We start from the raw sequence: 11,606 nt of genomic DNA on the forward strand, positions 1-11,606 counted from the left end.
GACACGGATCTTCAGTTTTTATATCAATTTTTAAACATCTAAAATATCAGCAATCTCAGATAAGACGTTATCTAAACATACATATAAAAATTAAGTAATAGATGTATAAAAAAATCTAGTGAAAGAATGAAAAAATAGTTTTTGAGTTTATCACGAACAAACAGACGGACTTTGTTTTATGATCGCTATCGATCGATATTTCTACTCGCTACTTCACTTGCGTCTTAAAGGAAAACCCGCATACCTAGTTCCCGTTCAATTTCATCCAAAAGAAGTGAAGAAGGGACAGACAGACAGACAGACAGAGTTACTTTTGCATTCATAACATTAGTGAGGAAATAGGGATTATTAACTTAAATATAAATCTTGCATTTATAACCTTGTGGCACGTTGAGACAGGAACGTGCGCTATATAATGTTTATCTTGCAATTTGCTTAAAACGGATTTAAATTTTTGTTGCTTATAAATAACCCAATTGACGTTATAATGTTTATTACGATTGTGTAGTAATAATTACTTTCCTAATCTATTATAACCTTAACCTCCTATCCTATGGGCTATGACCTATCCTATCTATACTAATATTATAAAGAGGAAAAGTTTGTAAGTATGTATGTAAGTATGTATGTATGTATGTATGGTTTTCACGCAAAAACTACTGGACCGATTTCAAAAATTCTTTCACCATTAGAAAGCTGCATCTTTACTGAGCAACATAGGCTATATTGCATTTTCAAAAAAATTAGAGATCCTTACCAAAAATGCAATAATGTAACCCAAGGTGTAAAAAAATCCTCAATAAAACTTCTGTCATCGCGTGCGCTGCGGAATCTATTGAAGATAGAACAAAAAAATGTTCTACAGTATTATAGAATGGATCAATATCTACAAGAAAGTCCGCGATACCATATGTCCATCTTCAGTAGTTATGTTACTACAACAACTTTTTTACGTTTTCAAAGTAAATAGAAGTGCCGACAGTAATCAAACCATGTTATCCATACACATATATTAATCCTTATCCCATTAAATGATGTATTATTACAGACTGTTTCAATACGAGCAAAATACTTTTTAAATAAAAAGAATTGGATATTCCATTCAAAAGATATAACGAATTTGAAAGTGTCAATCTACAGAAAATAGTACGTATACTGTTCGAGCAGGCCATAGTGCGGGGGTCACGACTCACGGAGGAATTCTACCAATATGCGTCTTGACGGAACACAGTGGGGTTTTGGTCGGTAGGAATCCGACATAACCCACGGCCCCTCCCCCGGAGGCTGTGGGTATCTATGAAAGATTTCCCCACTAAAACAAAAAAAAGAAAAAGGCCGTAGTGCGGGACGGGGTAAAGGTGATTTTCATGTGATTAAAAATTAAACCTATAGTCCGACCTATAGTAGACTTTTCACTGTAACGATATCGTTATCTATGCGGGTGAAACCGCAGGGCATTGCTAGTTATTAAATAATTTGGAAAATCCAAAAGTGCACGCCTCATAATTTTTTTTAATAATTATTTATTAATTATTATTCTTGTTTATTTAATAACAATTAAACCACATCGAATCAGACCCTGAAAAATGAAAGGGATTCCTGAGCATACTCAAGCGTAAGAGAAAAAAAAGACTCGATTAGTAAAGTATTTCGGTCGCTATCGTGTTAACAAGAAAATCCTCCGCACATACAGACACACGGACGTCCAAGACAGAACTTTTTTAAACTGTTTTTTTAACTAGTTTAAATAACAAAAAAAATGACATCAAAAATATCATGAATGTTAAAAATAGTGTTTTTTCTTAATATGTGTGTGTATGTATTATCTTACAAGTGCAATGTATGATACATAAAGACATTTTAAGTTTGAAAAATCAGATGTTTTGCGCGAAGTGACAGTAGTACCCACCTCAACGCTTCGCTTATGAGGCGTGCAATTACCATCTCAAATTAAAACATTTGACGAGACTTCTTCGAGAAACTCTTTCAAATCATCAAACAACGGTTTTACCATTTAACACAAAAAAATGGGATATGGATAGATCATGTCCTTTACCAACGTTTATATTTATGCGAGCAAAGCCACGGGCTGAGGTCTATATGGAAAATGGATAAATGAAAACTTGGGAAATTAATCCTACATTCCCTAGAGACACTGACTCGACGTATAATTTATTATGATTAAGTTACAATATAAAGAAAATTGGAGTGACCTTAATGTGTCATAAGTACCTTAAGTTGGTAGAGTGGTTAGTGGCATGAATTATTAGAGAGGATCTAAGTTTGATGTTTACTACTAAAAAAAATATCTGTTTTATGTTATGTTCTTTTGATCTCCACATTGCAAGAAAAAGTAACTCCGTTTATCAATGATATTTTAAGAAAAATGGTGTAAATATGTAGGTCGCTATAGAAAGAGACAACTGGAGTTAATGCTGGCTACTTAGCCACATATCGACGTTCTACTCCCGGAGTGATTTTAACACCTTGTTAAGTAACACTTAAATAATTCGTTCTAATTATTATGAGTATCGAAACTGACACTTCTGATAAAAATATTTATGTATGTTGCGTATCATTTTGTCGTCTGGTACTTACATAGATCATTTAAACCCGAGCAAAGACAGGCGGGATTCTAGTATCGTTATAGAATCATTAACACAGAAATATCTTTCGATAGCGATATAACTTGCAGTTAATTAATCTGCAGTAACTAGTATAGTTGATTCTCAATGAAAGTCATTTATCGACATTATTTAAAAGTAGACTAGTCTTTGCCTTCGGTTGTGTCCGTATAAAAATTAAACATAAACTCATAAGTACTAAAAATTATAATCTTGATGGTTAGCGTAGGTGGAAACACCATTTTATTTTTAATATACCCGAATTTTAGCAAAAATATAAATTGTATCAGAATGATATTATGTCGAATTCAGTCAATATTTGATTTTTATTTCTTTTAACTGTTCGAATATACTCTTTTGAATGAATGAATGAATGAATGAATACTCTTTATTGTACATACACAGAAATACAGTTGGTACATGGTTGAGATAACTTATGACTACATTAACTTGTGATATAAAAACAAACTTAAACTTCTTTTGAAGTGAAACTTCTGTATCGGGGTTGGAAAAAAATTTAGTGTAACATTTTTTCGTTACGCGTGACATTTTTCCGTTACGCGCCATCTTTTTCTTATCCCTACCACGCGTGATTCGACGTATTTCTGTAAAGTTGCATATATAGTAAATTATTTTTTTAAAAATAAGGTCATAAAGAAGTTTCACTTCTTACGTGTGTAGGTACACTAGTACACGCACACATTTTTTTAGGCTCATACCGCTCTACCATTGGTATATTATAGACCCTAATCGGTATACTTGGTTATATAGTTCTAATCTGAATAGGCCTTCACCATATAATCCCTGGGACCAGAGTAAACTTATTAATCGGATCTTTGATGTGTGAAGTGATCGAACACTCCGTCTTAGTCCAAGGTTCGAAATTAGATGTTTCGTGCGGAGTGCAATTTTTCTTTTATTTTTCCTGCAAAAATAAATATTTGCAGATGCACATAGTATCATCGATTAGTGAATAAAATATCAATATCTGACATCCTACATTCGTAGAACCAATAAATAACACTACATAAGATGACCTCTACTAAAAAAATGTAGAGCATGTTTTACACGCACTTGACAAGTAGATTTTGACCACACTCGAAAACTTTTTTATTTAAACTTTTACAATTATTTATGAATATAAAATTGGTTTTTAATAATAGATATCAAATACACAGGTTTATAAAGAAATATTCATTGTCGCGTTTCATACGCTTTACCAAGAGCGTAGGTACCAAATCACGTTACAAAATTTTGCTAAAAACGTTTTATTCATGTCTGCACACGTAGAATAAACACAAAATAAAATATTCCCTTTTTACACGCTTTATATTAGCTTCACCTGTATGTTTGTTTGTAACCGACTTCTTTGGGCGCGATTTTGACCCACTTTAAACGGCCAGATTTCGTTCAAACTTTGTAGATTTATTGAGGACCGATGACAATACACTAATTTGATAAAATTTTCGTTCGGTTTTCTATAAAAAGCGTGTTTTTTAGTTTTTTTTTTAAACTATTATTATTTAATATTCTACCTAATACCGTTAACATATTTTATATGTTAGGTACCTATAAAGGGGCTTAGAATCGTGAAAGTTGAAACCTCAAACGAGACCTCTTGAATAAGTAATACTACTAAGAGTAAGATGTAACCCTGAAGATTAACCACGAAATAAGAAATAAATTGTATAGACCTAACTGTTTTATAAGACGTAGGTAAGTAGATATAATAATGTTGGTGAACTTGGAAGTAATTCCTACAATTTAAATATGACATTTGATACATACCTACTTGATGTAATATCTACTACCTATGTCGAATGCTGTCGAATGGTAGTTTTTTTATCCTAGGAGATGTAAATAAAAAAATATACGTTTTCGTGGCAATGTAGAGATCCTTAAAAAATGAGGAATTTCATCATCAAAATTCTTAAAAATTAAAATTTAAAACGTACCTTTAAGTAACTTAAATTAAACTAAGAATTAATTATAAAAACATTTTAGAGAAAAAAATCTAAACATTTAAACTAAAGCATAAGAAATCCAATAAAACACATGCATGTTATACACGTATAATTGAAAAGATCCATCCAAATGAAAATGTATACAACAAACATACTGCAATGATGATGTATTTATGTGATATTCTTCGTTCAATGAATTGTACATGGCATGATCATTAATCAATGTGTGACGTTTATCGCACTTTATGATTTTAATGAGAGAAAGTAATGAGTATTGTCGTATATCGACTTGTGTGTAGGATTTATTTCATAACGAGGTGCATTGTTCAAGTTTTCCATTTAAAAAGTTACGGTTTACCATCAGTCACACATAATGCGCTATGCATAAACAATACTGACGTAAACGGATGCATTACGGCGTATTGTGAAATATTTTTTGAAAAATCATTAGACCCACGATTGAGCTATTCACGAGAACACGTGGATTATTGATTTTCGAGAACGAAGCATCTAAATACAGCGCTAGATGCGGCTACACGACATTCACTATTCACTAACACGCAGCACTGTAACACATTCCGAAATAAAACACTACGATAAGTTCTATCACCCACTCACTCACCATTACATAGCTGAAACCGAATCAGGCGTCCGCTCAGACACACAGCTGACGTCAAACTGAAGACCGCGGCTGAATTTTCGAGTCGAAATTCGATTTTCGAAAAACAGCTGAGACCAATGAACGGCGACCTCTAAACGCGATCGCGGTCTAACATTTTTACAGCAATATTTTCAAACCGGGGGTCACTCAAACTGGCCGCTTTTGACCTCTCGCTGAGGTCAATTAATTGAGAAAAAATCAATGAATAGGCACGTAAAGTTTCAAAACAAGTACGTTGACTTTGCAATAGATTTGCGGTTGTTTGTTGAGAATTGTCGCCATTTTACGTGCCACAATGCGCATGCGTTATTATAGGGCAAGGGTGAGAGCTGGCAATGACATTATGTGTGACGTCCCAGACTGAATAAAATAGACTTCAGACTTTAATAAACAGAGAGGCCGTTCACATCTGCAGTATTCAACTAAGCTTACCTACAGATAAGATCGACGATTAACATTGTCCATCATTAACCGACTTCAAAAAAAAGGAGGAGGTTATCAATTCGGCCGGTATGTTTTTTTTTTTTTTTATGTATGTACACCGATTACTCCGTGGTTTCTGAACCGATTTACGTGATTCTTTTTTTGTTCGATGCGGGATGGTGTCGAATTGGTCCCATAAAAATTTTATTCGGATAGGCCCAGTAGTTTTTATTTTATGAGCATTTTTGTCTGTATTTGTAAATGTTGCAAGTGCAAGTTTGAAGTCGGTTGTTTTTAACGCAGTTATTGACTTGTTTACGTAAATAAAATACGCAACGTAAGTAACTAACTAAAAAAAACACAACTTAGAAATTCATCTTTCTTTTTCTTTAATAAATTGAAAACAACAAAACAAAGAAGAAGAATGCATTTAAATCTGAATTAAAATAAAACGCATGTAGAGCCGCGAATTGCACGTAGTTAAACCTGAAACATAAATAAAGTCAACGATAATAAATTATAAATTATTCGAATAATCTTATCTTTAAAATCTTGATACGGAGCTCACGTATTTGCGTTAATTTTAATTAATATTGATTAATTAAAAATTAAGACTTGTAAAAACTTGTATTTTTGTTATTATGAATTTTATACAAGAAACACATAGGTGGCGAGATAAAAATAATGATTTTCAATTGTTTATTTTCTATAGTATGTAATTGTGATCTGCGATTTTACCCGCAGTGCTCCGCTCCTGTTGGTCTTAGCGAGATGATATATAGCCTTCCTCGATAAATGGGCTATCCACCTAAAGAATTTTTCAAATCGGACCAGGACAGTAGTTCCTGAGATTAGCGTGTACAAACAAACAAACTCTTGAGCTTTATAATATTAGTATAGATTAGCTAGGTTGCATCTTCACTTCTTCCTGATAATGTCTCTAATAGACTACTTGACCCTTTTTGAAGTAAATTTGCATACATTTCTTGTTACTGATAAAATAGCTGAACTTATCGAGCCATGGAAGTGGCTATTAGTGGGGTGAAGTCTGAAGAAATGAGATGATATTATAATGCATTTCAAACTTCTTTCTCAGGCAGCGACAAATCTTTTTGCAGTCGCTTTTCAGTTCATTTGTACGGAACCTAGTGTCGCGAATCCGACTCGCACTTTACCGATTTTCTTTCATACACGTGTTCAGCTGTATGTACCTCTACAGTAGGTATACTTAGCACTTCCAAGTTAAGGTGGAAAAAAAACCTAATTAATTATAATTTTTATTTAATATGGGCATCATAAAATCAATCTAAACATCGATTCTCACTTCATCGAACCATATGAAATTCATAAATAAATATGTAGGTAACAATAAAAACTTTAGCGTGACCTTATTAGTTATTATAAAACACACAATATGGTTTATTTTTAGTTATTGCATTGGTATAAGGTATAGTTTATACTAGGTGCACCCCGCGGTTTCACCCGCATTGCTCCGCTCCAGACTCCAGTTGGTCTTAACGTGATGATTATAGCCTAGGTATAGCCTTCCTCGATAAATGGGCTATCTAACACCGAAATATTTTTTCAAATCGGACCAGTACTTAGTTCCTGAGATTAGCGGGTTCAAACTAACAAACAAACTCTTCAGCTTCAGACTATAACGTGACATTATAACGATTAACATATTATTACATAATTATTATAATTATTAACCTAATGGCTGTAAATTTAACATTTAATGCCACTGTTTCGTTAATTAGAACATAAAGTTGATTTATTTAAAACGCGTACATTAAACGTATAAATTATCGTACAACTTTCCCAGTATTATAATAAATAGGTATAATAGATAATTAGCGGCACGTGTTTATACAAGAAGGTATTTCAACTTGCATAAAACATACCTATTAATAAATCCATACTAATATTATAAATGCGAAAGTAACTCTGTCTGTCTGTCTGTTACTCAATCACGCCTAAACTACTGAACCAATTTGCATGAAATTTGGTGTGGAGATATTTTGATACCCGAGAAAGGACATAGGCTACCTTTTATTGCGAAATATGTACCACTGGCGAAGCCGGGGCGGACCTCTAGTAGATAATAAATAACTCATCATTTCACATAGAGCTAAATTAAAATGGAATATGACAATATAATATTATTAAACTCGTGTAAAAGACTAGCCGCTGTTCCTGGCTTCGAATAGGTCAAACCAAGCTTCAAAAAATTATACTAGCGGTCCGCCCCGGCTTCGCCCGTGGTACAAAGTATAAGTTTTCTCTCCATTAGAAAAGGAATATTATAAAACAAAAAATTAACGAAATCGGTTCAGCCGTTCACGAGTTATGCGCTTACCAACACATTTTGCGATACATTTTTATATTATTGAAGATTATATTTACGCTCAGACTGATTTTAAATTTTCTATAAATTTAAAATCAGTTTAAGTTTACCGAATAAGACATAATTATTAATTAATTAGGTACCTACCTACGGAAATATATAAAACTAGCTTTCCGCCTGCGGCTTCGCCCGCGTTTTCAAAGAAAAACCCGCATAGTTCCCGTTCCCGTGGGATTTCCGGGATAAAACCTAGCCTATGTTACTCGTGGATAATGTAGCTTTCGAATGGTGAAAGAATTTTTAAAATCGGTCCAGTAGTTTATGAGCCTATTCATTACAATCAAACAAACAAACAAACAAAGTTTTCCTCTTTATAATATTATTAGTGTAGAAAATCCTCTCTTAATTTGGTACGTGATACTAATATTAGTATAGAATGTCTATTTTTCAGCAATTAGACATTCTATACTAATATTTTATAATAACTAGTAGGATATTTGTGGAATAATACACAACACAACATAATAATAAAACATAACAATTGTTTTTTTTATCCAACACATACGATGCGACTTGAGAGTTGAGACACAGCTTCAAGGAATTTTTAAATGGCGGATATTATTTAAGAATTGCGTACAAATATTTTTATCACTATATTAATTACTAGCTGCTCCGCGCGGTTTCACCCCCGTGGCTCTACTCCTGTTGGTCGTAGCTTGATGATATATAGCCTATAACCTTCCTCGATAAATGCGCTATCTAACACCGAAAGAATTTTTCAAATCGGACCAGTAGTTCCCGAGATTAGCGCGTTCAAACAAACAAACAAACAAACTCTTCAGCTTTATAATATTAAGTATAGATTTGAGGATAGAGATAACGATTATTGTGTTTATGGTTTAATATCTACTTCATATACTTATTGAAAAACTATGATTCATTTAGTTGAAAAGCATTCCATTCTATATCATATAGAATACTAGCTTTCCTCCCGCGGCTTCGCCCGCTTTGTCTAAAACATAATAAATTATATACTAAAACCTTCCTCTTGAATCACTCTATCTATTAAAAAAACCGCATCAAAATCCGTTGCGTAGTTTTAACGATTTAAGCATACATAGGGACATAGGGACAGAGTTTATTTTATACTATGTAGATATGATAACAATCATAGCACAATTATACAGAAAATATCTAAAATCTTGATGAAGTCTAGTTGTAAGTATTTAATAAAGCTCTTGAACACTTGAAGTACCTTGAGCACTAGCCTCGGTCTTCATTTCCTAACAATACCTTGAATATGATTTAATTATTTTAATCGCGAATTCTTAGTTTTTTCTATCCAAAATTCCTCATTACTTGTGTGTTTTTGTAAGTAGTAACGGTTTATTTCAATGTTATAAAAAGAGGAAGATTGTGTGCTTCTTAATCGTTGTAGAGAAGTTTAAAATATTTTAATTTTTAAGCTATAGGTACAATCGCAATTTCCTAATTTAGATTCACGGCAAGGACATTAATCGTTTCGTTCTCAAAGCGCTGAGAATGCTATACTGGGTCTATATAGTCTATTATTTATATTATGATACTTAGTATATGAATTTTAAAAACATTGGCATGAAACAAAAATTAAAATTTACAAACACACATTTCTTTAAGAAGCTTACAATCACAACAAAAGGGACATTTTTTTCTGTATTTTTTAAATATGAGTAGTTAATATAAATTAAAAAGCAGACAGACAGACAACGAAGTGATCCTATAAGGATTCCATTCTTATTATTTTTTTAGATTCGGAACCCTTAAAATATATTAATATGGTTCCAAAAACATTTCACACCGAACCCTAAACTCGATGCCTTGCATCTAATCAGAGACAATTGATTGTCCTATGACGTGTTGGCACGTGTGTGTTATTGTTCTTCCTTGAGAAAATCCAATAAAATGACGTAGACATTAACATACTTAATTTAAAAAGAAGACAAATTCTTTAAAAAAATAAAGTAAGTACCTAAGTAAGTAGTAAGTAAAAATAAAAAATATGAAACGCAATTTATCTTGATTTGTTTATTAAACTTCTTAAAGATAATATTCTTACATATAATTTTGTGCTTTAAAGACTTCTTACATAAATTAATAAACGTATCATCTATTATTTTAATAGAATTTATATCATTGATAAAAATTTAATTTTATGTCATGAGGAAGAGCCAAAAAAAATAACAGCCAAGCCATGGACGTATAAAAAAAGACGGACGCCGTATTACGAACAAACAACGTGAAGCCACCATAGTAAGCTAGCGATCGTGTAAAGACAATAAACACGCACACACTCTCACCATAGTAAGCTAGTCGGCCGCCATTACGTCGTGAACTACCGACTGATTAACTGCGTCACTGTTTCACAAAAAATATTTAAAATGCCGTCTTGCGTGGTTAAATGGTGTCGCAACAGTACAATTTTAAATAACAAAACACAAGGGATTACATTCCACAGGGAAGCAAGTTATTTCTTTTATGTTTTAATGACAAAATTATTACGGCAAAATTTATAGAAAAAAATACAGCCGCCATTGTCATCAAAACAACTGTTGCCATGGCAACATGGCACACTCACATGGATGTTTCGCCGCCATTACTAGGCTTCACTCAATGTTTAGGCGATATACCGTCCGTCTTTTTTTATACGTCCATGAGCCAAGCCAACAATTTTTTTTTCTTTGTTATAAAAAGTCGTAAAATATCCGAAATATTTTATATAATTATGATATTAATATAGAAGTTACAAGACTTATAAGTAACATGGACTGTTGGTGACTTTTAGCGCGAATTCAAACCAAAAAGCATTCCAAAAAACGCGCAACATCTTAACATGATCTTAACATTAATATTTTTTTTTTATTAAAAACCTCATCAATTGTTTCTGGAACTAAGGAAATGCTAATCAAAGACCCAGATACTAAGTCATACACGTGATAAAAAAAATTGTGTATTTTTTTAATCCTTTTACAATCTCAATTAATAACAAAACACATCCGTAATTATTTATCATTGCGGATGTTTGAAAATTGCAAAATAATCCATTCTCGTTTGTCATTCTGTTTTCTGGTGCATAAAATTTTGGCTAATTAAATTCAGAACACAATATCAATTCTATTTTTGAAAAGTCCGCTTTTTATCAATATTACCAGACTAAATTAATTAGAAATCTTTACCGATTTAGTATTGTAAACCTAATAAAAACCAGTAAAAACCCGTTGAAAACCTTCAATAGAATCGTAAGTAAATGCTTTTAGAAGTGTTGTAACCTAAAATAAATATAATTCTCATTTTGACGAAGACCGACCCAGTTCGGGAACAATCTTGTTGCGCAAACAAAAATGAAAGGTGCCACAGCGAAGGTTCGCGGTTACTTGTAAAATTAACAAAAGAATGAAGCGTAGGAACATGTAATTAAATTATGAATTTTTAGTAATTATAATTAGTTGCGCAAACTTTTTCAGGTAGAATACAAAAGGCTGTTTCTGATTTAACACTTTTTATACAAAGAAGCACAACATAATTATATCATGGTTAATAGATGCATTAAT

The 11,606-nt window shown here is 32.5% G+C and overlaps 1 protein-coding gene across 1 annotated transcript in view; it reads right to left on the minus strand.

Moving 5' to 3' along the window:
- LOC149898048 (solute carrier family 41 member 1-like) overlaps window positions 1-5,239 on the minus strand; it is a 74,913-nt gene extending 69,674 nt beyond the window's left edge. Inside the window, exon 1 of the mRNA XM_090115792.1 lies at window positions 5,211-5,239. The gene's annotated coding sequence lies outside the window, so the exon portion shown is untranslated. The remainder of the gene's footprint in view (window positions 1-5,210) is intronic.
- Between the last annotated feature and the right edge of the window lie 6,367 nt (window positions 5,240-11,606).

Source organism: Colias eurytheme, chromosome 24 (genome assembly GCF_061535395.1).
Source record: "Colias eurytheme isolate Ceu_HAF_F1 chromosome 24, ilColEury1 Martin Lab GWU primary, whole genome shotgun sequence".
Taxonomy (NCBI): domain Eukaryota; kingdom Metazoa; phylum Arthropoda; class Insecta; order Lepidoptera; family Pieridae; genus Colias; species Colias eurytheme.